Genomic DNA, 26,143 nt, shown 5'->3' on the forward strand with positions numbered 1-26,143 from the left:
ATGGAGACTAGCTGGCTGAGTTCTGTTGGCAAGAGCTCTTCTGCAGCAGTATGGGGTATTTTGATTCAGAACAGAAAGACTTCTACAGGAATGACATACAGAGTTAAGTAAAAGCATTTGCATTGTGGGCCATTCAAAGTTATCTTCAACTCATGGAGTCTTCTATTCCTGATATCTTGGACTATCTCTGTCTTTAAAATACTCCAGTCTAACAATCAGTTTTATAATTAGAGTGCACTTAGCTGCTATCTCTGCATATCTTCTGCCTGTTGATGGTCATTCAGTTTTTTCCCAGCCCACTCTATTCAGATTTCTAAAGGGTTTGCTTCATGTATTCCCACCAGTTAAGGAGACTTTTTCCGATCTGAGGCTTGAATACGAGTGTCTCTGTCATGTTCATTATACCACATATCCATTAAGAGAGCGTTTTTGATGTCTGTTACCTCAGCTTATATATCAAACAGGTCTCAGTGGCTAGCCCTCCATACACTATATTAAATAAGGAACGAGTTACTTTCAAACTGCATCTGAAATTTTTACCAAAAGTGGTTTCAGTTTTCCTGTTAACCAATTTATACAGCTACCTGTGTTCTTTCCTAAACCTCATAGCTCTCCTGTGGAAGCTAATATTGATACACTCAATGTTCATAGAGTTATGTCCTTTTACCAGCTTAATATGTTCAAAGCATAGCTCCCATTGACTTCAGTTGTTGTTTCAGAGTAGCAGCCGTGTTAGTCTGTATCCGCAAAAAGAAGAACAGGAGGACTTGTGGCACCTTAGAGACTAACAAATTTATTAGAGCATAAGCTTTCGTGGACTACAGCCCACTTCTTCGGATGCATCCGAAGAAGTGGGCTGTAGTCCACGAAAGCTTATGCTCTAATAAATTTGTTAGTCTCTAAGGTGCCACAAGTCCTCCTGTTCTTCTTTTTTCAGTTGTTGTGAGATTCTGCAAATCAGACCCCAGGGTATCAAGTCAGGCACCCAGAAAATGAGGAACACACAAATTATTGATCATCTGTGGGAAAAAATTGTTTTAAATAACAAGAACTCTGTGGCAGAGGCAAGGATAAAATCCAGTTCTCCGGGTCAGCATTCAACTTTCATAGCCATAAAACCACCCTTTCTCTTCTGCAATCCTCTGCCTTATTCACTGCTCACCTTCCAGCTTCTGTAACAAATTAGGCCATGGGTCCTACAGACAACAGCCTCTTTTACTACAAAATCCTGATTCATCCTCAGGGAAGGCCCATCTTGTGCACTGACTGAGGCAGGAGTCCTGTGGAAAAAGTAGTATGTGATTATGTAATAAGATTCCATCACACTGTTTAAATACAAGGGACATGAATGGGTTATCTAGGGAGGTGGTGGAATCTCCTTCCTTAGAGATTTTAAAGGTCAGGCTTGACAAAGCCCTGGCTGGGATGATTTAGTTGGGGATTGGTCCTGCTTTGAGCAGGGGGTTGGACTAGATGACCTCCTGAGGTCCCTTCCAATCCTGAGATTCTATGATTGTATGATTCTATGAACTAGGGTTGCACAGGCAAGCTTAATTCTGGTATTTTCTAACATTTGAATGCTTGACTTTGCAACCTTTATGATGTTCTTTTAACATAGATGTTTGTGTTTAATTTCCTTGGCTTTTAGAAAAGCAAACTGGAAAAAAAAAACAGGAATTCCATCCTGTGGCATCATCTTGACACCCACATGGGTCATTAGCAGGGTTGAAAACTTTAGATTCACTGCACAGACCTCTGCCACTTGAGCTAAAGAAAATACCTGATAGCTGTAGGTTGTGATCTAGCTGACAGGCAGTAGAGCGGTTGAGTACGCAAAAGTTGGGAAATGCCAGAAATAATTTGTCCCCTTTGTGGATATGCCTTATAATAGAGTCATTTATACTTTTATTGTAATACTGTACCATGTGGCATAATACTTGAACACTGATATAAGCTTTCTGTGCTTCAGTTTTTCCATATATAAAATGGGATTACAAGTACTAGTACCCGCTTCCCAGGCTGTTATAAGGTTATTATTTATTTAAATTGTGGCAAAGCCCAAAGACCTGCATCAGGCACCATTGTTCTAGGTGCTGTGCAAACGTCTAGGACAACATGTCCCCTGCCCCAAGGATCTTACATTCATATTTAAAAGAAGATGCACTGAGTGAGTTTAACCAACTGCGAGAAGAAAATGGGAAGGAAGGTAAGGGTAATGGTGATAAGATCACACGCTAACATGGGCTAGCTATAGGCACAGTGTGATGGTTTAGAGTAATTTAAAAATATTATTATTGCCTATTTAAACAAATAAATAAAATTTGCTATCCCCCAGCTGCTTCTCTGCCTAGCCACCATTAGTTGGATGAAGTTTTGTAGGCACCAGAGCAAAGATGGGTCTTGAGGAGGGATTTGGGGGAGAGTTTTGTGGCCTTCCAAATATATTCACAGAGGGCATTCTATGAATAGGAAGCAGCATGGAATTAAATGCAGAGGCGTTTGTATGAGATATAAACAAATGGGCATTTGGAGTGGCACCTTTGTGGGCATGGAGGGGCAGAGATGAGGCCGTAAGAGGCAAGAGCAGATAAGTCATTTAAAAATATATTTATTATAATGTTTGGGATCCTTGATTATATACATTCAAAGTATTTGGATTCTGACAATCCGGCTGCGATAGTTCATCATGTACTATGTCACCAGCTAAATGGGTCAGTTTTAGATGGGAAGGTTCTGGGGAAAATACTCCAGTGTTGCTGGAAGACTTAGGGACTAGTGATTCAACAAGTTACATTTTTCTTCCCTAGTCAGTACAGGAACAATACCCCAGGTGTTAGGGGGCACATGTTTTGGTAGAGGTACTGTCTTCTGGATCAGTGGTTCTCCACCAGGGGTATGCGTACCACATGCAGTGGTCTTCCAGGTGGTACATCAGCTCATCTAGATATTGTTTAGTTTTACAACAGGCTACATAAGAAGCACTAGCAAAGTCAGTACAAACTAAAATTTAATGCAGACAATGACTTGTCTATACCGTTCTATATACTATACACTGAAATTTAAGTACAATATTTATATTCCAATTGATTTAAAATCATATAGTAAAAATGAGAATCATATGGTAAAAATGTAAGCAATTTTTCAGCAATAGTGTGCTGTATCGCTTTTGTATTTTTGTCTGATTTTGTAGTTTTTTAGTGAAGTGAAACTTGGGGGTATGAAAGACAAATCAGATTCCTGAAAGGGTTACAGAAGTCTGGAAAAGTTGAAAGCCACTGTTCTGGATGACCAAGTTACTGACCATTAAAGGATCCAATACCTATGGCATGTTCCACAAAGATGTTGCTATTATCTCCAATGTATTGGACTAATTCCAAATAGTTGTTCAATTCTGCCTATCTTAATCACTGTCGCTTCAGTTGGATATGGTATCTTCAGCTTAATCATTGTGCAGAGCTGCTGTGTGCCGGTAAAAAGTTGCCATGTTCCTCCTCAGAGCTAGCTGCACTCAACTAGTGGAGGAAGTGATTACTATACATTCAGGGTTCCCAAACTTGGTTCGCAGCTCGTTCAGGGTAAGTCCCAGCGAACCGCAGCTACTGGGCCCTGCGAGCAGCCGTACCTGCGAACACTCAAGTAAACAAAGCGTCTCACAGCCCACCAGGGGCTTACCCTGAACAAGCTGCGAACCAAGAATGGGAACCGCTGCTATACATATAGTTTGTACAGTCAGTTAGTGAAGTCTGGTAAAGCTCTTAGATTAAAAATACTGTACAAATGTAAGATTGGCATTCACAACTGGGCATCCTAGGAAGGATCAGTTTGAGACTGCCTTAATAATGTGGATGATTCTGGATTCTTAGTCTGATTTAGTGCCCAAATTTCTAGCATCTGTCTGTTTAGTTTCACCTTTCAAGCTGTATAGACCAAACTCATGTGAAATTCAAAATGTGCCTGTTTGCTGCAGGTACCAAGGAGCAGTTGATTAACATAGTACAGAAGTTCAGTACAGTAAGTATTCAGTGTGCTTAAAGTCACTGATTATGTATTGATTACACAGGGCAATATGTCAAATCACCATCCCCATAACCTCCAAATGGAACCTAGCTATCTCGTGGGACTGGTGGGTTAGTAGATACAGCACTAGTCTTTTACCTTTGTTCGGCTTCTAAATAAAATCAGTTTATAGCCCTCACTTCTTGTCAGATGGTAATTTGTATCTTGAGACCTAAGACAGCTCCTCATAATTTGCACCAATTGACCATCTCTGGTCAGGAAAGATTCAGGCCTGAGCTAACATGGAAACTGAATTATCTCTGGCCCCTGGAGAGATAGTCCCTCCAGGTCAGGGTTGAGATCATTGCTGGAGCTTTTTTGGAAGCTTGCCAGTATTAGAATGTGCTCTGTGCTTGTCATTGAAGGGATCCATCCTGTAAAGTGCAGAGCACCTCTCAGAGATGCTAAGCACCGTCAACTCCCATTAAGAGTAGCAGGAGTTGAGTTGCTCTTGGATGTAGTCAGTAATGTGCAGGATTGAGCACTACCTGAATAATATAGACCAGGGGTCGGCAACCTCTGGCACGCAGCTCGCCAGGGTAAGCACCCCGGCGGGCCAGGCCAGTTTGTTTACGTGTTGCGTCCGCAGGTTCGGCCCATCGCGGCCTATGGGGGTGGCGGGAAGCGGCACGGGCCGAGGGATGTGCTGGCCGCGGCTTCCCGCCACCCCCATTGGCCTGGAGCGACGAACCGTGGCCAGTGGGAGCCACGATCGGCTGAACCTGCGGACGCGGCCGGTTAACAAACTGGCCTGGCTCACCAAGGTGCTTACCCTGGTGAGCCACATGCCAGAGGTTGCCGACCCCGATATAGACTGTTCCTATTTATTTTTAGCTTTCTCATCCCTAAAAGGCTTCAGATTTAATAATGAAAACTCCCCTAAAAATCACACAAAATGGACAATAGTACATGCCAATGGAATTTAAAAAACTTGTCTATGGAGTGCTGAATTGTTCAGTCAAGATTTTAATATTTTTCTCTAAATCAGTGAAAATGAAAGATTTAAATACTAGTGAGTAAATACATTTTTAATGCAAGGCAATATGTCCACCAGGAATCACAGAATGTCTCCTGTACTTAAGCACAATATCTTCTTCATTTTTTTTAGGAACCCTTTTTATTTTTTAAGGCCTAGTGAGAGCTTAACATTTCTCTGAGTGCTCGTTGAAATTAGAGATAACCGAACGTTGAGATAAGTGGATAGCATTTTTTTAATTCAGTGAAGGCCTTCATGTGTATATCCCTGTCAGAATTGATGAATGAGCTCCCTGGAGATGCTGAAAGTTCCATTCAGTGTATTTATGGAATACCTTCCATATACTCCAACCACATTTTTTTATCAGCCTGTCAGGATCACAGGAAAGAACAAGAGGCTATAGATTCCTCTTCATGTTCACTCATACACAGTTGTTTTAGTTTGTATTCAGTGAATATGGCAACTTAAAATTGTTAGGATTTCTGTCTGGCAGCGGCACTGAAAGCTGCAGTGGAGACATCTCATACGTTTTCTATTAACAGTTACTTTTGCTCTTAGACTGAAATCCTCTGCTCTGCTCACAGAACAGGCAGCTGCTCCATGTACTGGAGAGTTCTTCTAGGGCTGGGAGGGAAGAAATCCTTCCCTCTCCCCAGGCCGCAGAGCAGCAGCAGTCGCTCTGCAGCTTCTTTTCCAGCCTCACATCTGAAGGTAGCCTCTGTGCTGCTTGCACCTTCCCTATGTGGGTGACGAATGGTCAGTGGATCCATGCAGCAGCAGACTGACAAGCTGCCACCAAACTCCTAAATTCCCACTGTGCAGCAACATGCTGTCCCTGTGCAGCGGGACTGTACTATGTAGAAAGGATGCTCACCTCCTACATAGACTAATCTTTCCAAGCCCCAGCACAACTGAAAAACACTTGTTCTGATACATGAAAGTCATCTGCAGCTGTTCAGGAAGGGGTATACCTTGGGCCTTGCTAAAGCTAAACCAGTTTTCATCTATTCCCTTCCCTTTTTTCTCTTCCTTGACAGAGCTATCAAAGTGCCTGGCTGTTGCTCTTGCTGGAAAGAATAACCTTTAGGAACCCGATCCTGCATCCTTTGCATATCCAAAGCAATCACAGACTTCAGAGAGTGTTATGGATGTCCAAATTCGCCATATTTATAAATGTGTCATTTGGATATGCAACCATTTTCCTGTAAAAAAAAAAATGAGACGATTTCTGAATCAAAATGGTTCAATTCCAAATTGAAAGTGGAATTTTAAATTTTAAAATTGTGCATATTTTAAACTAAAATGTTGCCATTTCATTGAATTTCATGGAAAGTTAAATTTGAGGATTGTGAAATCAGTCTGGTTTCACACAGTTCTAATAACCCTAGCTATTATGAAAGCCCCTACAATTTTCAGATCGTTTTACTTTTCTGATGTGGTGCAGTAGCCAGATATGAACGAGTACTGGAGACTCTCTGTGCATACATACATGTAGTGAATGACAATCCCTGTCTCCAAGAGCTTAAAATTTACAGTCTAAAATGTACTATAGTGATGGGGGGGGTGTCTTATAAGTACCTATATGAATCAATACTTACTTGGATAGCATGCCATTGACTTACATGTCTCAGGGTTGATAGAGATTTTGGGGTCATCTAGTCCATTCCCACACAAGTACAAAAGTTATTCCATTATATCTTCCTCTTCATTTTCTCCTGCATGTACCCAAGTAATGGAGTATTGACAATTTTTACTGAGTAAATTATTCATTGCTTGGCTGACATCATAGCTAAGACGTGTACAATCCAAATTTTGTAATGACTAGTTTCAGGCAATAACTCTTCTTCTTACCTAGTATAACTGCCCTAATCTAAGCCAGTTGTTATGAGACAAGAGGTACCAACTTGAATCTCTGGTTATCTGGAGGCCAAGTCAAGAGACCAGATTCTGTCTTTGGTTACCATCATACAACCTCATGGACTCCAAAGGGATTGCACAGATGATAAAACAAGTTAGAATATATGGACACAGGGACCCTTCCTGCTTTGTACATCCATCACTTGACTGTGGTTGTCAATGTGATTGGTACTGTTATTCATAATAATACTTAACACATATAAAGCACCTTATCACTTCAAAACACTATACAAATGTGAATCACCTTCATGAGGTAGGTAAGAAGTAGTATGTCCATCTTGCAGCTGGAGAAATGATGCACAAAGGCAAAGTGACCTGCACAGTTAGGACTAATTGGCACCCTTGTTGGCATTCTCAGCAGAGAAGCCAAAGATTGAATGGCAAAGGAGACTAAGATCTAGAACTGTTAGAGATCTATTGTAAGGTTATTCCTGTGCTGGGCTCAGCCAATCCACAAGCCACAAACTGGTCTGGTGACTCTCAGGGTAGGTATTTAAGCCTCTCAGAAAGAGCAGCAGGTCAGGCTGCTCAAGATCACTCAAGAGCTTAGAACTCTTCCCTGCCTGATAGTGGCAACAGACTTCTCAAGCCTTAGCCTGCTCCAGCCTTCCTCTTGCTCCAACCCTGTTCCTAGTTCAGCTCCAGCCTTTCTCTCATTCTGGCCTCATTGCAACCCCACTCTGAACGCCCCATTCTGGCTCTGACCCCCTGGCTCTGACCACTAGGCATGACCCTCCTCAGCATGGTTTCTGACATCTAGGGTTGTAGTGATATGTACTGCCGATGACTGTATTGTATCTTTTTTACGGATAAACAAGGGACTTTAGTCTCCATGGCTGCCAATCTTTTGAAGGAAGGGGGGGATGCATTATTAGTTCAGTGAAGTTAGATACAGAGAGTGAAAAGGTGAAATACAAGGTTAAAGGAAATAACATGAGAAACAAGTAAACCAGTTTGTCACTTGGTTCAAGGGTTCTCACTCCTGTACTTTAGCACCTTGCCTTAACCTGCAGTGCTTAGCTTCCTTACTTCCTATGCTGGTGTGTTGGAGTTCACCAACTTTTTTCATCCATTAAACAACAGCCACTATGATGCATTAGCCCTTCTGTCTTTGGTATTAATACATTTAAATTACATGTGCCCAGTTGCCCATTTCAAACCTGCATATATAAGAATAATTCACACATTGTGCAACACTGTACATCCTTATAAGACACATATGTGGGACATCTCTTTTGCATAAATACACAGTTACATTTCTGAACATGCATCTTACCAAGACACACATACACACACACAAACACACACAGATTCACAAGAATGGAAACAGCCCTGCTTGTTTGGGTACTGGCAATGGGAATCCTCAGGCTAAAGAGACTCCCAGAAACGCAGAAGCAGGAGAACAACAGATGCACTAGAGGAAAGATCCCAGACCTCCTTTACAACAAATAACTCATGCGCAAGTACAGCAATAATTGATTAGATTGAGTGTCAGCTTGTCTGAGTTGGACACACACACACAAATTGTATCCCAGATTAACAAGACCGAAGAGCTCATTTTCCACATAGTGCATAACACTGAGTTTCATGCTTTTTTTAGTCATTGGTTATGGGGATCAGGATCCAATTAAGTCAATGTAGGTTTGGAAGCTCCCTCTTAGGGAAGTTAATATGTGTGTATTCCTGTCACTGTGTTTCTGTGATTATGACTCTCTTTGTATTAGAGATGGGGCTGAAACAAACCCCTAAATATAAACTTGGGGGGTGGGTAGTATTTGGATCAGAATTTTGTGGTTCAGGCTCATCTCTTCTTTATGTGTTTGTGTGATTGTGTGTTAATGATTGTGTTTATTTGTGCTGATACATGCAATTGTGTGTGTATTTAGAAATGTGAAGGAGGGAAGTCAGGAGACAACAGGGCCGGTCTTGTATTTTTTGCCAAATCAGAGTTTCCTTTCAATTTAAAGGCTCTGCAAATGCCACTTGGGTGCATTTTAAAACAAATTTTTCTGCCTGCCAAACTCAGAAGAAGGAAAATCTCTAGCCAGTGGATTAGGAGCTAGAGTCAACCTTGTAATTTATCAGCTGCAACTACAAATCAGGCCAGTGTCTGAGAGCTGAGGAAAAAGAGGTTAAATAGTGAGACAGTTGCCTTCTGACATTTTAACACTGTGCTTCAAAGCTGTTGTGCTATCAAGATTAACTGAATTTTCTCTTAATGGTAAACGTACTGGGCCAAATTAATCTGTGGGGTAACTCCAGTTAAAGCCAATGGAGCGTCACAAGGGCAGAATTTGGCCAGTTACGCATAAGCCCATTTTCCTTTCATTTACAGAGTTCGGACTTGCAAAGCTTTCAGTCAAGGATAAAACACTGTATTTGTTTCTTTCCATTTGAATGGTTGTGGGGGAAGAAATTAAATTGTTGCAGCTTTTCTTGGTACGTGGCTTCACATATTCAATTGCCTGATGTAACTTTTTATTCTCAGATGTCTAGATGGTTAAAGTCTTAAAAATGACCTTGGCAAATGATTTCTCTCACTTCCTTTGCTTGTTCCGAATGTGAATAATCCCAATTATTTCAGTGCTGGTGGTTTGTTTTTATTTTGGATTTCCTTGACCCTAAGAGGCTTGCAATAGCAGCTTTTATCTTAAAATGTTTAAACTTGATAGAGTCACAATAAGCTTGTATCTGTCTGGCTATCTAGATACCTATCTATCTGAGTACTTATATGACCGTTATTTCCATAAGCTCTGAATGCTCCACAATCATTACTGGATTTTATCCTCACAACCCCGCTGTGTGGTACAAAAGTATTATGCACATTTTACAGTTGGGAAACTGAGGCATGGATTAAGTGATTTGCCCACAGTCTTACTGGAAGGCTGCGGCTGAGCCAGGAATTAAACCTGCATCTCCTGGGTCCTAGTATAGTGCCCTGGCCGCTAGATCATCCTACTTTTCATCATCAATAACATCATCACCATGTTATTTGAGCAATTGCAAAACCAAGGCAAGCAATGGATGGTGGTGGAGCCTTGGTGCATGGGGTTCTGTGACCCTGCAAAAGTTCCGCAGCACTATCTGCAGTGGGGCACGCTCTGTGACAGAGCTTGGCAGCAGCATCACCGGTTCTTTCAGGCGATTCTGCCAAGCTGGCAAATACACTGCAGTGTGCAGGCCCAGTGTCAGATAATGCCAGTTCTTTGCCTTGTTAGCTTTTACGAAAACTCTTGAACATTTTAAAGGAGACATTTTTCTAATGACACATCTGTGTGTAAGTTACATTGTACTATTGGATATGCACAGTAAAGTAGTGATTAAGGGAAATCGTCCATTTCTGTCTCTTTTTTCCCCATTACAAAGTTGTTAAAGGTAGTAGGGCTTGACAGCATAGCATAAAGGAAAGGCAGTGCATTCCAGGGGATAGGATACTAGGCTGAGTTAGGAGACCCAAGCTCTATTTTCACCCAGCTCCTCCATTATCTTGCTGTGTGACCTTGGGCAAGTCAATTAATCTCTGTGTCTTATTTTCACAGCTGTAAAATGGGGATAATGACACTTACCCATCTTCATGAAGCACTTTGAAGTCGCTGGTGCTGAATGAGAGGCAAGATATTGGGGGGTATTATTGACAACCTGCTCACAACATAGGTCCTAGGCTTTTCTTGCTTCCAGCTCTCACATGTTGCTCTTGAAGAGTGCTGGGCCATCACAGAGTGTTTATGGGATAGGAAGACTACACATTGCTTCTCTCCCTTAAGCAGCCACTAGCCTCACATACAGCCTGACAGAGGAAATTCTGTCTGCATGAAGGCACCTGACACTGTAGCTACTGTACATGGATAGACAGGACAGAAGTAGATTTAAAGGGGAAACCGTTGCCCCAAATGAAATGGGAGGGTATAAAATATCCTAATTGCTCTCCTCCTTGAGTTATAATCTTAAAGTCCTGCCTTGGGGAAGGGAGAGACTTCCCTTTAGCAAAAAACTTGGTCTGTCCAGAAAAAGAGGAATGGCAAAAAGAAGCTTTCCTAAAAGACTGAAGCTTCCTCATTCTGTAATTTGTGAAATCTTGCTCAGTCTACATCATTTCTCTGTGTGTGTGTGATGGAGAGCAAGCTAATTCCCATGAAGTGAAGACTTTTAATAGGAGATCTAATTAAGTAGAAATGAAGATTAATAGAACTGTATGTATTTATTTAGACTTTGAGCGCCCTCTACTGGTGAACATTCAAACTGGAGTTTAACACAAGCACAAACTGGGGGATATTTTTTTTTAATCAAATTCTGTGTTTGTTCTATATTTTAGATGAATTAATGCAATTTAATCAGAATTTTTCATAAGAAAATAAATTTTAGATAAAATAGAATAATGATAATTTGATGTTGGAAAACAATAAAGGTGTGTGTTACACTGTTCGTTGTATGAAAGATAAATGTCTTATCTTACCCATGAAATGACAGAGTTTTCAACCCCTAAAGCAGGGCTATTAAAGATGAGTTCCTATCCTCCTTGTAGCTGAAAGTCTTTGCTTTTGTTTGTTATATCATTCATTGGCAGGGGGATGGGCCGGATTATGAACTATTTTTTCCATCACTGGTTTTATTATCGTAACTTTCAAAGAGATGGCCTTCTCCTAGGTTTGCCTGTTGGACCTATTGAATCTGTCTCCCCTGTTAATGAGGCATTATTTTGAGCTGTGATTCTCATGTTTTCCAAGCCTCTGGTTCTAAGAGTCTGAACCGCTTCAAAAGGGCCCCAAACAATCAATCTCAGTCTGTGCCGGTGATTACGTTTGGGAAGTAGGAATCCTTCGGGAGTGGTGTTAAACTTTGTTTTTTATTCAGAGGGGAAATAACCTATGGCATATCTCTAAGTTTTGATGCTGTGCCCATCACTATAGAATCTTTGCACCTTCCAAAGAGAAAGTAACCAGAGTAATGTTTTTGCAGACAGGTCTCAGGGAAAAGATGTGATTTTGTTTAAAAAAACGTTTAATGTCTTACGTTTGGTGCAAAGTGTTTCATTCCAAAGGGAAAATAATTGGCTCTTCTAAAAGGTCTTTATGAACCTTTATAGAAGACATTCTTGTCAGAGAGGCTTCAGCAGGATGCAGCGATGGGGATGAGACTCATGAAGATAGGAAAAGCAGGAGTACAGTCATTTGCTCTCGAGACCAGCGGAGACTGGGAGCACCGTGAAGGAAGAAGGGAACGGTTAGGTTTTTACCTGGCTATGACGGAAGCACCTGAGTGGGCAGCAGTTCAACTAAAGTCAACTGTTCTTGGCTAACGGTTGCTGCCATGCTATGGACCTAATGCAGAGGAGGTTGAAGGATGTTGGGTCCCATGAAAAAAATAGTGTTTCTCAGTGTGAAGGCAGATTCAGCCTGTCATGGTGCTGAGTTCAAAAGTCTCAGACACTGGCTGCTAGACTCTGGAATCTGGTTCCTGACTCTTTCACCAGCCTAGGAGAGTCTCCCCATGAAAAGAGAGTCAGTGGTTGTGTAAGCCTGGAGAGGCCTTGTGTAATGACAGGGAGCGGGAAGAAGGCAACCTTTCTGGCATACGGGTCACGCAGTGCTTACAAATTGAGGTTGTAGGCCAGCCACAACTGTGCTGGAACTACTGTTGTCTTTTGCTTCCCAGAGCTGTGTGCTGACTCTGTGCTTGCTTGTCTATTGCAGCTCTTCTCCTGCTGCCATTCCTTTGCCCTGTGGAACACTTCTCCATTTCAGTTTTGTGTTGCAGCTATCTGCAGGAACTGGAGAAAATAGATCTAATTGTGTTCTCAGCTATTACACTGGTGTATGGTTGTGTCCTGAGCTGCTTCTTCTAGAACACTTGCTGCATCTATCTATCTATCTATCTATCTATCTATCTATCTATCTATCTAATCTATCTATCTATCGTAGCTGCTTTATAAATACCTGTAGTATCTAAAGGCTGTTAAGAGGACCACATGGAACCTTCCTGCAGTGTCCAGGCTATGCTAGGTCTGCTGCAATGCTGCATGCAGTACCTAGGATGTTGTTTAGCTACACAGTGGGTGTTGCCCTCCCACCCAATAAAAGACTGTAAATATAAATTAAAGTTGATTTTGCCCTTTTCAATGAAATCTCTGAAAACAGAATTAATATTGGCCAAAAAGTAACTAACTTTAAATGGGGTGTCTGAAAAACCTTCATCCTTTTGGAATTGGAATCTAAAGCTGGAGGCTAATATGTCCATGGAAAAAAGTGTGTGTCAAAGCGGAAATAAATGGAATAACTTAAAAAAATTGGGGTGCCTTTTTTGAACTTCCTTGGGAAATGATACAAAGAGCAAAATGTTCTCAGCATCAGCAGGAACTCTAATGCCCGAGGGTCATTGTGTTGCATTCTTGATGGTATAAAACAGGGGTCGGCAACCTTTCAGAAGTGGTGTGCCGAGTCTTCATTTATTCACTCTAATTTAAGGTTTCGCGTGCCAGTAATACATTGTAACGTTTTTAGAAGGTCTCTTTCTATAAGTCTATACTATATAACTAAACTATTGTTGTATGTAAAGTAAATAAGGTTTTTAAAATGTTTAAGAAGCTTCATTTAAAATTAAATTAAAATGCAGAGCCCCCCGGACCGGTGGCCAGGACCCGGGCAGTGTGAGTGCCACTGAAAATCAGCTCACGTGCTGCCTTTGGCATGCTTGCCATAGGTTGCCTACCCCTGGTGTAAAACAAACTAGCTGAGGGTCTGCTTTTGCAAGGACCCATGTCCTCAGCTCATGTCATGAGCTTCATTGAAAACTGAGGGTGCTCAGCACCTCCTAAGACCTTCAGCACCTCACAAGATTTTGTATGCTGTGGAAAATAAACAAGGATGTATGTCCAGTTTTGTAAAAAGCAATGTTGGTGTGAGTGCTCATGAAAGGTGCCAGATTGACATTGCTGGACCGTGAAGTGCTCTATTTATTCACGAACATGTATTGGCAGCACGAGCTCCCCCATGTCATCCCATCAATGTTTCTCAAACATGCTTTGGAGAGAAACAAAGGTGAGAATAGTTCATTGTCCATTAAATCCTGATCTCTCTGATAAGAGTAGTGATAGTGGTGCCACTTGTGATGGTGTTGTTTTATGTAGATTTCTGTCCAGTGGCAAGAGGACTGCAATCACTACCCTCATTTCACACAAGCCAGTAAACAGATCACAGATGTCAAAAAGTTCCAGTTGCTGGTGTAATATTTTAACACCAGGTATTGTTTTCTGTTTGACCAGCATGGATATAAGCGATAGGTAGCAGCTGCACCTGAGATTGATATTTAATCAAAGAAAGACTTTGGCAGAGAGATCAGATTATACTGGTGAAGTTCACATCAGAACTGACAAAACTATACTCCTCCTAGCATTTTACCTTTTCCACAGACAGTACCAGAATTACAATCAACACTGGAAAATAATGAAGAAAGTTAATTCCACTTTCTAGACCTCAAGTCTTAGCTTAAGTTTTGGATGAAGATTTGAGAAAGGATCTTATTTATCTGAACTGTTTCCTCCATTTCTAGTCACCTCTAGTGACTAATAGGGGTTTCTTGATCGTTGCCAGTGGTCATCTTCTATTCCACAGATGTGCATCTCTGTGTGTGAGACAAGGTTTGGTCTGGATGACACTCATGAATGGAATATGCATGTGTCTGGAGTGACTCTGCTGGCATTGATGTAGAGTCTCTCATTCCCTTATCTGTTGTTGCTATTACTTCATATTTTATAACAGTGCATATAGGCCTCAACTGACATCAAAGCTGTGTTTTGCTTGGCACTGTACACACATATAGCAAGAGACAGTCTCTGTCCTCAGGAGCTTACAGTCTACATAGACAAGAAAAACGAGGAGGGGGCTGAGAGAAAGGAAGTATTATTAACTGTATTTTACAGATGGAGAACTGAGACCCAGAGAGATTACATAGCCTGCCAAATGTCACACAAGAAGTCTGTGACATGCACCATGAACCCCAGTTCAATGCCTTAACCACAGATGCTCCACCGTGTTCATTTAAAAGCCCAGTTTTCATCACTTAGTTCTGCACTGACTGGTATCTGGGATGTCACAGATATTCCACGTATATCTTTGTTACCACAAAGTGTCCATTTCCACAATATACAATCACAAGTCTACCCTGGGCTGCAAATGCTTCCTGACTTCAGGCTGCTTTTTGTCAGTTCACAGATGGATGGTTTGCTATAACAACATGGTTGTGGCTATCAATGCAGGCAATGGTCCCATATGTTTCTCATACTAACATTCTTAGGGGGGTTTTGCCTTTCTCACAGATGTATTGGTAAGTCTGCTGTTTGCTTAGGTTTGAATAATTGAGGTTGTACGGATAGTAAAGACCTTGATCATTTGCCCATTAGCATCAGTGCCAGGTAAACCAATTTCTTTATTGGCTTTACAAAAGAGGGTGTTTATTGGTGTAGTTCTAAGATCCAGCAGGACTAGATGCATATCCTTATTAGCATATTTAGCGGGGTTATTTTTTTATTTCTGAATGGTTTTCTCAGTCCTCCCATTACTCTGTGAATATATTGGTGAACTGGGGGCTATTGTCAGTAATCTGAATCCCTGGTATTCTATGCCTTGCACACACTGTGATTCAGTATTGATAACCATCAACATTTTACAACTTGTTTATTAGTTTTGGCCTTCTCGTGGATTTTAGAGTAGGAATCAAGTAACATCAAATAGATTTCTAGGTCAAATTCTCTCTAGCCTTTCCCATAGTCTCTCTGGGATTTCATGAGCCCGATCAGCACTTTCACTTGAGTTCTTTGGAAGCTATTGTGTCTGTTAGCTAAGTATGTACAACAGGCCAAAACAAAAAATCTTTCTTGCCCTTTGCTAACATTTTTCAGTACATAGATGAGGACTGGGTTTTGTTGAACATTTTTACTCAGTTCTGCTGAAACAAGCAGACTTTTTCCTTCTAGCAATACATTGTCTTTTCGCTAATTCCTTCCTCAGATGGCCACCTTTGGGGATGTGACTGCTGGTTTCAGTTTATGCAAAATTAGGGGGAGGGCATATCTGTGGGGTTTGGTTTTTTTCTGATTTTGAGATAGAAATAGGAAAGTGCTCCACTTTCAGCTGGTGTTGGACTGTTTATTACCTATTAAGAGTATGACTAGTTCCTAACCCAAATTACATTCCACACTGAGATCACACATTCCGTTCTAAGTGATGCTATAGATAAAAGGATTTTTAAACAAACTTTCAAGAGATATGTGATGTATTTATATAAATTAAAAGTGTACATATAAATTAGTGAAACTTCAAACAACCAAGTACAGTTCTTCTTTTAAATATGGGTATAATATCTCTCTCTTGCTTAGGGATTGGGAAAGTGGTTTCAGTCTTGTAGGGAGATCTCGGTATAGAAGCAACTGACTGCCCTTCCTGCATTAAGCATGCACATAGGCCTTTGAAAGAGATATACAGACAATGCAACTGGCTTAATTAAATCATAATATACCTCTACCCCGATATAACGCGGCCCGATATAACACGAATTCAGATATAACGTGGTAAAGCAGTGCTTCCGAGGGGGCGGGGCTGCACATTCCGGTGGAGCAAAGCAAGTTCGATATAACGCGGTTTCACCTATAATGCGGTAAGATTTTTTGGCTCCCGAGGACAGCGTTATATCGAGGTAGAGGTATAGTTGAAAATGGTGATCAGCATTTGTAGTGGCTCAAATGTTTGTTTATTTGTGTCTTCCTTATGCTACACAATGTCACTTACACTTTCCAGTACTTTCATTAGGGCACAGGACTTGACTGTACAAAGTACTGAGCACTCTGATCTAATCCAACATTTGGCCTGATCCAACTTTAAGTAGTTGAATAATCCATTAAAGTCAATTGAGTAACTCATGGTTATTCAGCTGGGCACATGCTTAAGTGCTTTGCTGGATTCAGCCAGACTGCTCAGGATTTTTCAAGCCCTTATTAGACATAGACCGATTTGGAATGAATTTTGTCACATAATCCCCATATAGCTGTAGATCTAGGCTATGTTCTGGAGTGAACAGTCCAACTCATAGACTCATAGACTCATAGATTCTAAGGTCAGAAGGGACCATTATGATCATCTAGTCTGACCTCCCGCATGATGCAGGCCACAAAAGCTGACCCACCCACTCCCGGAAGAATTCTCTCCCTTGACTCAGCTGTTGAAGTCCCCAAATCAAAATTTAAAGACTTCAAATCGCTGAGAATCCTCCAGCAAGCGACCCCTGCCCCATGCTGCGGAGGAAGGCAAAAAACCTCCATGGCCTCTGCCAATCTACCCTGAAGGAAAATTCCTTCCCGACCCCAAATATGGTGATCAGCTGAACCCCGAGCATGCGGGCAAGATTCTCCAGCCAGACCCTCTGGAAAAAGTTCTCTGTAGTAACTTTTAATATCCCATCATTGACCATTGTTGCTAATTACCAGCGATGGCACGTTATTGACCTATTGACTAAAATCACTTTATCCCATCAAACCATCCCCTCCATAAACGTATCAAGCTTCATCTTAAAGCCAGAGAGGTCTTTTACCCCCACTGTTTCCCTCGGAAGGCTGTTCCAAAACTTCACCCCTCTGATGGTTAGAAACCTCCGTCTAATTTCAAGCCTAAACTTCCCGACGGCCAGTTTATATCCATTTGTTCTCATGTGCACATTAGTACTGAGCTGAAATAATTCCTCTCCTTCCCTGGTATTTATCCCTCTGATATATTTAAAGAGAGCAATCATATCCCCCCAATATTCTTTTGGTTAAGCTAAACAAACCGAGCTCCTCGAGTCTCCTTTCATATGACAGATTTTCCATTCCTCGGATCATCCTAGTGGCCCTTCTCTGTACCCGTTCCAGTTTGATTTCATCCGTTTTAAACATGGGAGACCAGAACTGCACACAGTACTCCAAATGAGGTCTCACCAGTGCTCTGTATAACGGAACCAGTACCTCCTTATCCCTACTACAAATACCTCGCCTAATGCATCCCAAGACCGCATTAGCTTTTTTCACGGCCACGTCACATTGCCGACTCATGGTCATCTTGCGATCAACCAGGACTCGGAGGTCCTTCTCCTCTTCCATTACTTCCATCTGATGTGTCCCTAGCTTATAACTAAAATTCTTGTTATTAATCCCTAAATGCATAACCTTACACTTCTCACTATTAAATTTCATCCTATTACTATTACTCCAGTTTACAAGGTCATCCAAATCTCCCTGCAGGATATCCCGATCCTTCTCCGAATTGGCAATACCTCCCAACTTTGTGTCATCCGCAAACTTTATCAGCCCACTCCTACATTTGGTTCCGAGGTCAGTAATGAATAGATTAAATAAAATCGGACCCAAAACCGAACCTTGAGGAACTCCACTAGTAACCTCCCTCCAACCTGACAGTTCACCTTTTAGTATGACCCGCTGCAGTCTCCCCTTTAACCAGTTCTTTATCCACCTCTGGATTTTCATATCGATCCCCATCTTTTCCAATTTGACCAATAATTCCTCATGCGGTACCGTATCAAATGCTTTACTGAAATCGAGGTATATTAGATCCATCGCATTTCCTTTATCTAAAAAAATCTGTTACTTTCTCAAAAAAGGAGATCAGGTTGGTTTGGCACGATCTACCTTTCATAAAACCATGTTGTAATTTGTCCCAATTGGCATTGTCCTCAAGGTCCTTAACTACTTTCTTCTTCAAAACTGCTGCTTTCCATTTGTTTGAATCAGTGATTAATCTGTCTTTGCCCAATTTCCCATCCAATATAGATTACTTCTGTTATACCAAATGTTTACTTCTTTAAGTTTAATATTGGGTATCTTTCTCCTGCTTTCGGTAAAACTTGTCTGTGTCTTTTATTGTGTTCCTTAGGTCCCTCATCTAAATGAAATCATCAGCCATTATAAATTTAGCACTGTTTAATAACTTAAAGATCTGTGGAATTATTCTTTAAAATGCCTTGGGAGCAGGACTAATATTTGCTGAAGTCATCAGACTTGACTTGCAAAACATGATTGTTTCTGAGAGCTCAGCGGCCACATCTTCAACAGGTTTCATCCGATGTTTATGTTTTATAGCTATATCTAAATCATGTGGATCAATACATATCTGTGCTGTGCTTGGCTTTTCAGTGACAACCACAGTATAAACATGTTTGTATGTTGTTCTGCCTCTTCAGTAACTCCTAACTTTTCTGTACAACATGCTGGCCAAATGTGTGAGTGTGTTCCTTTAGTGGCTGGACCACATAAAGAGGTTTAGGAATCTGCTACTGTCTTTGGAACTAGCCTCTATCTGCACTCTCAAGTTTAATTTTTACTTTAGCTGTTAGAGCAAATGGAATTTTTCTTGGTGGATGCATCATCAGAGTAACAGATTTCTCTCTCTCTTGATGTGGTATTCTCTGTTCGGATACATTAGGTTTGGAGACATCTGAGAATTATTCTGGCTTGTCTCCTCTGTAAGTGATCCTATGACAATTATAGCAAACATCTTTGTAACTAACTTCATAATTGGGCAAGTTTTTTGTCCTAATACCAGTGGTACAACTGTATATACAACTTAGAAAGTCATTAAGTGTTACTGGGTTGATTCACCACTGCACTATTCTACTTTTACCCCAGTGTGGAGTTATATCAATGGACAGCTTGAGTAATGTGGTGAATTAAACCCACTGGGCCAAATCATGGCCCATTAATGTCAAAGCAAAACGTCTGTTGACTTCAGGGATCAGAGTTTGACCCATTGTTTTTAAAGCAGTTGTGATACAATAGCTACTTGTAATAGTATTTTATGTACGAATATGAAAAATCCCACTTTGCTTTAGCTTTCTGAACACTTCCATAGATGCAGTATTATAGCTTATCCTTTGGAATAGCCGTGTATTTGCTGTTATTAAATTATATCCAATTCAAAGGATACAGCTCAGCTATTACTGTTTATTTGTATCTATTTCCCAGTCCCAAACACTGTGCCCTGCATTCACTGTACCTCCAAAGAGATCTGGCTTACTGCTGTGCTGTTATCCAAGCATGTAGAGACTCTTGTGGTTTTAACTGTGTGATATACCTTTGGGAAGATGTTTTTTTCTTTTGACTTTATGGCATATTTGACCAAATGCTGGGCAATTACTAACTTTCACAGTCTCAACTCCACCTTTTGCATAGAAACTTTGCCTGTCAGCACTCCTATTTTGATTGCTTTTTTGGTTTCCTTGATTTCTAGTTTTTGCCAGGAATGATGTCACGTGGACTAGCCCATTCTGTATTGGGTCACTTGGCACCCTGGGGCCAGATCCTCAGCTGGTGTAAATCATTGTAGCCCCATTGCTTTCAGTGGAGCTGTCCCAGATCTGTATTTCACCCGCTCTCCAAATGGATATGGTCAGGGCTAAATCAGCCTCCCATAACACTCTGAATATCACTGGGTCATTTTATATGCCACATATGAGCCTTTATTTTACTAATCTGTGTGTTTTAGGAATTTATAAAGTGTCAAGACTTTCATGTAGCAGAGTCACATGGCTCCCTCAAATTCAGGTTTGAACTCCAAGTTTTAAGTGAGTAACATATGAATCAACTGTTTCACATTGTCCTTGATTGTGAATGAAAAACAAATGTCTCTCATAAGTAACATATTTTCAGGGGTTACAGTACCTCTCAGATTTATTCAAAGTCTCTGCCAAATGCCCTTTTTTCTTCCTTCTGCCATGCAAAAGTATTATATACCTGCAATGGTGTTGAGCCGCCATGTGGAGAAATGTCATCACCTTCACTGTAGGAGTTATCTCTGCAATGGAAAATATCTAAACTGTTGCTGTAAGGACTTGCCATTTTTCTTCTTCAAGGTTTCTTTGCCAATACATTGGACTTGAACTGAAATTAAGAGCTCCATCTTTGGTATTATAATGTTCTGGCATTACAATAAACATTCTGGCACTTGTATTTAATGCATACTCACCTCAGACAGAGTCTACTTGGCCTTCTGGAAACATCTAGTGCACACTGGGCATAGTCATAGTTTTAACACTGGAATAGTCATTCCCATAACGTCTTTTAATGACACCATCATTTCCATTCTGGTAGCATGGACTTCTGGTGCATGTACTTACAGGAGGGACACTTTCCACATTTAAAACATAAAGCAAACTTTAAGATTCAATGGATGTTAGAGATTTGTATGCATTTTGGGTATTAGTGTAATACAAATTAAAAATAAAATACTCATTGGACTCCGTCCTCTGGTCTATCTAAGTTCTGCTTGGTGCAAGACTCTGGAGGGAGCAAAGCTGGCTGCACACCCATACTGCACCCAGTTCAGCCCCTGGGGCAAGTTAAACTAGCATCACAACTGCTCTAACCTGCGCTGGCTTCAGTAGCCTCCAAGGAGTCTTTCTGGCATGGGAGGATCTCCAGTTCTTTGGCTGTCAGTGATGCTCTCACCCCACGGGAATCCTTGGGTATCTAGATAAGCCATATTTGTAGTTGCCTTGTGCTAGCAGATTGATTTAAAAACCAACCACAGTGAGGGCCAGGCTCTGACCCTTGTGGTAAGGCAACTCCTTCGTCTCACCAGATTTAGTGCTTCCCCCTCTGGCGATTGCGGGCCTGAGTTAATCAGCCCCACCCATAGCAGGGTTTGCCTTCCCCCTTCTGCGCTCCCTTGGTCGTACTATCAGGTAGGCCTGAAGGTTGGCCTAAGGGTTGATCCTCCTCCCAACAAAAGGAAACCGTCTCATAAACAAAACAAAACAAAAAAAATCCAGGGGGATACCTTTTGCTGCCTCCTCCCTGGTGCAGGGTGTTGCCCGGTTGATTGCCCTGGGGTGTCAGTCATTCCCCCAGCAGGCCTCAGGTCTGGCAGTTTCCCCTATGGGAAGAAGCCCAGCTTCCCACCCTGGAGAAGCTTATTTCCCTATTGCCACTAGCCTGGCAGCAGCTTGTCTCTCTCTCTCCTTTTCTCTCATCAGAGGAGGGTTTTTAAAGGCCTCAGGCAGGCCTTAATTGGAATCAGGTGTCCCTCATTGACCTGAGGAAACCCCTTTCTCAGCTAGTAGGGAAGAGGGCTTTTAACATTCTGGGGCTAATGTATCTGCCTTTGCTCACAGTACACAGCTTGGTTATGCTACAGCAGAGCAGACCTAGTCCAGTAGGTGGCTGGCTTGGCAGGTCTCAGCGCTGAGACAGCGGGCGGGGGAATGACTCTGCTGTGGGGTCCTAAGGCAGGGATGGAAGAGCCAGAGCCAGGTGCGGGCTCCTCCCAGTGGCGCTTCACCTGGGAGGAGATCACGCTCCACGTAGGCCAGGGGCACCCACAGCAGGAGCGGTGGCTGGTGATCGACAGAAAGGCCTATGACGTTAGCCATTCTACCAGGGCAGGACACCACGGAGTTTTTATGAGGGTTGGTCTGTGACTGAAAATGCAGCTGCATCTTACAGCCTCCAGTACCACTGAAATCATTGGGCTACATTATGGCTGGGTTGCATTTAAATTCTTTGCATTACTGCTATTTTCTTCATATAAAAGTTAAAGTTTCAAAAGAGCACCCAGGACCAGTCAGAAGTGTTAATTTTTCATAGAAAAGTTATAAGTAGCAGTTTCTGAAATCTGTAAATGCCAAATATAAAACAGCATCTTTAAAAAACAACAATAAACAAAGTTGTCCTATGAGAAGGAGGTGCCGAACAGTAATGAATGTTCTTAGCATAGATTGTTAAGATGTTCTTAAGAGTCCCTGAATACGCAGCATGAGAGACTGAGATGCAAAGCTTTTCTTCTACCAATGTAACGTGCAGTCATGTTCTGTATACATGCGCCTAATGAACTTCTTCAGGGTTCTCTTGACCCATCTTCCTTCACTATAATAGTGGGCATCTATGTCCCATTTCAGTGCTGGCATTTGTGGGTTCTGTTTGAACCCACAATATAGCCATTTTATTCCTGGGCTATACATTCCACCTATAGCAGAAAGCGTAAATTGGAGCTGCTTTGATCTGGTTTTTTTACGAACCCTACACTAATGCTGCTCCTCTGTGTGTACAAATGGGGGGAAACTGCTGTGCTGCTTCTGTCATTCTGCCCCATTTCACCTGTCTTCACCTGTTCCTGAGCGCACAATATCTGAAGTGCCATATGGTGTGGTAGGGGGACAATCCAGCCACAGCCTTTTCAATTCCCTTTGTTCCATTTTGCACCTGACTGAATCAATATATGCATGTCTGCACACCAACAATTAATATATGCTCTGCTGCACACCAACACCTCAGGGAATGACCAGCCCCCAGGAGTCCTGACTCCCAGCTTCCTGCCGTAACCACCAAACCACACATTGAAATGTTCATGTTCATACTTGGTGTATTAATTGGACTTTGAAAAACAACTTTACACTCAAGAAATGGTAGGCAAAAGAGAGAGGTCAAATAGAGCCTAGAAAAGTGGACAGTGTTCTTTTCTTTAAAATTTCATGGAACAAGTTGGATGCACCTGTACACAGTGGGGAAACACTGAATATTTTCAAACTCTGTTGTAAATGGAAAATTCACTTGTCTATAGTAGTAGACATAACAGTTCAAATAAAAGAAGATTCCCTCCACGTTTCATGCAAACATGAATCTGACTTCAATTGAATTTGTTTTGAAATTCAAAATAGTTTATTTAATTTTTATACCCATTATTTTTCCATATGTCGCTTCATTATCGGCTTCTGACAGCAGAAGTGCCACGTACTGAGAAATGTTACTCTCATACTTGAGCATAGGACCGCAGGCTTCATCAGTGGTGTACCTCTGCCAGATCAAGGGTGGAGATTATAGTGTTGACTGTGCTCACAGGTGGAGAATCATGGGTCTTAGTCTTCCAAAAGTAGACACAGCTTTGGGTGGTGGCAGTGTGCTGGCCTTCTAAATGGTCCCTAATGTGAACAAGAGATTGACTTCATCAATCCCTGACTGCACGGTGATAAAAATGCCTGAGTCTTGTGGGGTAGACTGTAGCATAGACAGAACTGTTCACTGTGCAGGATATGGGATGGAACCGGCAGATGAAGTTCACTGCATTGAAAGCAGCCTTTTCCTTTTTTTATTTGAATGATATTTTTAAGCTTTAAAATGGTTACATTGTCAAATAAATATATAAACCCATGTAACCCACAATAGACAATGGATCTCTAAACAGGGGGAAAGTGGTACATTGCTACAAGCACTCATGCTATTATGGATTTGTTGCATTTCTTGCTAAGGTAAATATATGATGCTTAATTTATAGAGAAATGAAAATAACCCAGACAAAGAAAGAAAGAAGGAAAAAGAAAGAAAGAGAAAAATGTAACACACAAAATCACTGTCCCCCCAGAAATAACATTTTGGAGTCTGAGAAAAAAAAATATGATGATTTCACAAGTAATCAAAAGAACTGTGATTTTTCTTATTGACTCTCTTTCCCCCCTCCCCCCATACTGTTTAATATTGTTACTGGGCACGGGGTCATTCTTCTGTGGATCCAGATACCTTGGATCCAAAAACTTCTGAACATTGGGGAAATTTGAAATCTGATCCAAGTTTGAGAATGACCCCTATCTTTACAATGGCCTGAACCACAAAACCCAGATCCACACACCATGGAAGTTTGGCTGGTCCAAAATCCAGATCCAGATCCAAATTTTATGAGCTTGAGCCCATCTCTAACTGTTACAGTTACACTCTATTATCAACACAGTCCTACCTGTGGGAGCCAACTACTTGGAGCATCATTAAATGGAAAGAGGTACTGTTATAACAAAGGTCATTACCTATAACAGGGTGTTAATATTGCTAGAGGTAAATAATTATTATTCATCAGATGGAATATTCTAAAGGAGGTTGGAGTGTGTGTGTGAGTATGAATATTCATCTTTTAGTTGATGACTTATATCAAGCTGCTGTTCTTAGTGAATACTTTATATGGTGCATTAGCTTGATACCAGGCAAAGAAAGTGGTTAACTTTTTATATCTCTGCACTTCCGTGTGTCTGTGCAATGTGCTCATTGGTGAATTGTCCTCCTGTCATGGAAAGACCATTGATTTTCTTCCCATGTTCTTTAACTGTAATCACATGTGGCCAAATCAATCCGCTGCAGTGCAACTGTTTTTTCCTATTTACACATGTTACTAAGAAACATCAGCCAAGGATATGTTATTACAAATTTGGGAATGATCCCATTCTTGGCACAGGACCAAGCCAAACATTATATTTCATTTAAAATAGCAAAATATGATAGAGTCAGTAGTTATAATTATGATTGGCAAGCGGAGGTGGTGTGGTACCACGAAATGTAAAGAAGGGAAATTCAAATAAGACTAATAATAATAATTAATAGGCATAGTCATTAAGTCCATCACAGGAACTATGGGATAGAAATATTGTTCTGTCTCATGAACAGTTTGGCCATGAAAGGGGCAAGAAAACAAACTGAAGGGAGGTTGATTAACTGATCAAGGCAATTTGGTATGATACCAAATTTAACTCTGAGAGTTGTTAATGTGCTCCATTTTCTTATATTTAATAATTTTTAAATATTCTGTAACTAGAAAAAAGGAAGAAAACAGATGAAAATGTGAGCTACAACACTTCAATAGAGTTGGAGCTAAAAATGAAGAAACACTAATACACTAAACACTAATACTTGTAAAGGGGATGAAAAAGAAGTTTGTCTGAAAGAGTAACACAAAAAGCGCTCCCTTTGTTAGACCAGAAGTGTCAGAACAAATTCCTTAGCTTTTTTCTTCTCCTGTTTGCATTTATATAAAAAAATATGTTGTTTTGATAGCATCTTGTTAACACATATGAGCCAAAATGTTCTTGCAACAAAATTATCCTGTCTGTGTGGTTATTTTCTGAAGAGGACAATAATTCAAAAATAACCATTTTCCAGTCTTTATAGTGGTTACTCCATTGTGGACTCTGAGAATACTGGCATCACACACACTGATTGCACTGGAGTAGAATTTGGAGCACACATTTTTGTCGCGCCCACTGGCACTGCTCTGCTTGAGGGTTTGTCAGTGTTTCAAGTGCAAACCACTCCTTGCAGAGATTTATAGCTAGGCCATAAAGATCCCTCCGAGCTAAAATTTGTGCTTCTTTTAAGTTTTATGACACACACAAAAAATAGAGGGT

This window comes from Chrysemys picta, chromosome 2, assembly GCF_011386835.1.
Source record: "Chrysemys picta bellii isolate R12L10 chromosome 2, ASM1138683v2, whole genome shotgun sequence".
NCBI lineage: Eukaryota > Metazoa > Chordata > Testudines > Emydidae > Chrysemys > Chrysemys picta.